Source organism: Limulus polyphemus, unplaced genomic scaffold (genome assembly GCF_000517525.1).
Source record: "Limulus polyphemus unplaced genomic scaffold, Limulus_polyphemus-2.1.2 Scaffold9530, whole genome shotgun sequence".
NCBI classification, from domain to species: domain Eukaryota; kingdom Metazoa; phylum Arthropoda; class Merostomata; order Xiphosura; family Limulidae; genus Limulus; species Limulus polyphemus.
Genome location: NW_013675140.1, coordinates 1 through 3,395, shown reverse-complemented (window position 1 = coordinate 3,395; position 3,395 = coordinate 1).

Here is a 3,395-nt window from a genome sequence, read left to right as displayed (position 1 = left end):
CATTTCTTATAAATACCATTTCCTAACGTAATTTTCCAAGATATTATAGATCATAATGCAAAAAACTACACTTATCAGAAGTAACAAGCTTTATGTTTCTTAAACTACACGCATTTATTAAAGTCATTACGAAGATTTTTAACCAGTAGTTTTATTCTTGTAATGACAATAGCAAGACTTGCATTGGCTACTAAGAAAGTTAGTAGCCGGTAGCAATCGGGTTAACTTAGCAAGTTTTGCTAAGGTGTATACATTTTAAAGGTTGTGTTACGACAGCGGTAGTCACGTGACGCTGGTAACACGTCATGATATTCTAGAAGATTCACGAAAAAAACGAGATGTACGCTTTTTGTATATATAAGACTGGTAAGAAGTGACGGCAACAATGTAATTGAACTGCAGACAGAGATAAAGACGGACAATTGAGTCGAGCACGTGAGTCGTTCGTTGTGAATTATAGCGTTTGTTTAAGCTATAGCGTGATTATGGAAACTGAGTGTATTGCAAAGTTGTATTCAAAAAGAATAAACCAGTTTTATTTAATAAAGGACTTGTATCGCTAAAGTTTCTTCGGAAAAAAATTATACGGAAAATTAACTAACGACCAGAGACGTAACAGTTGGTTTCAATTTAGAAAATCACAATATAGGCTTTTATATCGAGAAGAATTAACTTATTGATAATTTTCACATTTATTTCGACATGGAATGAATGTCGAATGAAAATATTTTAAGTTTTTAAGGTTATATTTTCATTTGGTAACAATACAAATATCTTTAAAATCACAATATAAGTGAAAACGTGCACGTTGGTGGAAATTTTAAGTTAGAGAAATCTGTAAGAAATAACAAACGTGCTTAAAATTTTAGGATGTTGAAGACGTTAAGTAGCTTATATGAGAAAGTAATCATTTGAACTTCATATTTGCTTGAATGTAAGTTCTGTAATATTTCCTGGTAGTACATATAGTTAGTAGAAACTATTAGTGGTTAAACACGTGTTCTGATAAAGTTGACTAATAACAATAGTAAATCAGTAATATGTTTAAAAAACATTCTCAGTTTTCCATCTTACAGTTGAATAAAATAATCCAAACTGTATCGTTCATAGTTAAACATCTACTACAATTTGATATTCCCAACTTAGGTGGATAACAGTATTTGTTTTATAAAATTGTTTTACTTAAATCTTCAGAGAAACAATAACAAAATAATTTGTTTGGTTTTTATATAGAGTCTACTCACCATTAATAACTTAGCTACTTGGATAACATATTGTTGCGTCAGCGAGGTCACGTGACTAGTATCACGCCACTTCTTTCTCGAACCTTCGTTAATTGTCGGGAGATTACTAGATTGGGAGTAATCTGGTATATATAAGATGGTCACAACGTGACGAGACAATGTGTAGGTAATGAGTAATTGAACTGCAGTCAGAGAGTCTGTAATTGAGTATTGTCGAGCACGAGCACGTGAGACGTTATAGCGTTTGTTATAGAGCGACTGTTGAAATTAAGTGTATCTGTAAAGTTGTATTCGGAAAGAATAAAGCAGTTTTATTTAAGAAAGGACTTGTGTCGCTAAAGTTTCGTCGGAACGAATTTACGGAAAATTAAGTAATAACTGAAGACGTAACAAATTGGTGCCAGAAGTGGAATGGGAAAAAAAAAGAAATGGAAAGGAGAAGCGGCAAATCAAACTACAGCTTAGCAGACTTGATGGCAGCAATACAAGAGCAGCAAAAGAAACAAGAAGAAAGATTACAGCAGTTGTTAGAGAAAAAAGAAAAGAAACAAGAAGAGAGATTACAGCAGTTGCGAAAAAACCTACAACAGTGGCAGCTCGAACAGCAAAATAAACAAGAAGAGAGATTACAGCAGTGGCAAGAAAACTTGCAGCAATGGCAGCTCGAAAAGCAAAATAAACAACAAGAGAGATTACAACAGCTATTGGAGGAGAAAGAAAATAAACAAGAAGAGAGATTACAACGGCTATTGGAGGAGAAAGAAAATGAACAAGAAGATAAATTACAGCAGTTGTTGAAGGAGAAAGAAAATAAACAATAAGAGAGACTACAGCAGTGGCAACTAGAACAAGAAAGGAAACAGGAAGAAAGTATCCAAAAGTTGCAGGAAAGTCAGCAGCAACTACAGGAAAATCAACAACAATGGCAAGAAGTATAAAGGGAAAACATTAGTAAATTAAAAAGCGAATTAGATACATTAAAGGATGACCTATTATATTTTACACAAGGAGGATACATTGACCATCGACTTAATCAGCCCCAGACAATGGCAAGCCCCTTCCAGAGCCCGCAGCTAAACCCTAATGCAGACATCTTCAGTCCTGTTAGAAGTCACATCCCAGATATGAATGTCAGTAATAGAAGTGATTCAGTAAGAAGGAAGCCACAGGAATACGATGGGAAAGCACCGCGGGAAGCATATAGAGTACAATTTGAGCTCCTGGCAGAGATAAACGGATGGACAGAGGAGCAGAAAGCAGTATATCTGGCAACGAGCTTGAAGGGACAACCACTGGAAATATTTGGACAGTTGTCAGCAGATGACGGGCACAACTATAGAGCACTGGTAGCGGCTCTAGAACTCAGGTACGGAACCCAAAATCAGTCAGAAGTCTACAGGGCTAGGTTTAGGACGAGAGTCCGTGCTAAAGGGGAGAGCCTGTAAGAGCTGGCATAGGACTTGGAGAGCATGGCACACAAGGCCTACCCAACTGCACCATCCGATCTCCTCAAGTTGTTGCTGAGGGATCAGTTCATAGATGCCTTGGACAGTCCAAAACTTAAGATACAAATGAAGCAAGCACACCCCTCTACCATGCAGGATGCAATGGCCAGAGCTCTCGAATTTGAATCCTACATTAAGTCCAGCACAGAGGTACTGAGGTTGGTACAGTCATCTGGATTCAAGGCCAGTAAAGGTCAGCTTTCAGAGAAGTTTGAGGGACTTTGCTGGCACTGTAATAAACCTGGGCACAAGAGAGCTCAATGCTGGAAACTTCTACACAGGGGAGATAATAGAGCAGGAAAGGCTGCTACCCAGAAAGGTTGTTGGAACTGTGGAAAGCATGGACATTTGACGAGCCAGTGTAGGAAGAATGTTACCAACAAGTTGGCCTCAAGGAGACCAGTAGTGGTTGGTGTTGAGCGACGCCCACTAACCCCCATCATGAAAGTCCCAACAGCTAGGTGTAAAATGCCAAGCACACACATTGTCTATGTGACAGGAAAGCTAGATGGCCAAAGGTACAACTTTGTCATAGACTCTGTGTCTCAGCAAACCCTTGTGAGCATCAAGATGTTCGATCACAAAGAAGTACCAGAAGCCATACAAAAGCTTTATGGTGTGACAGGACATTCTACAAGATTGTGGG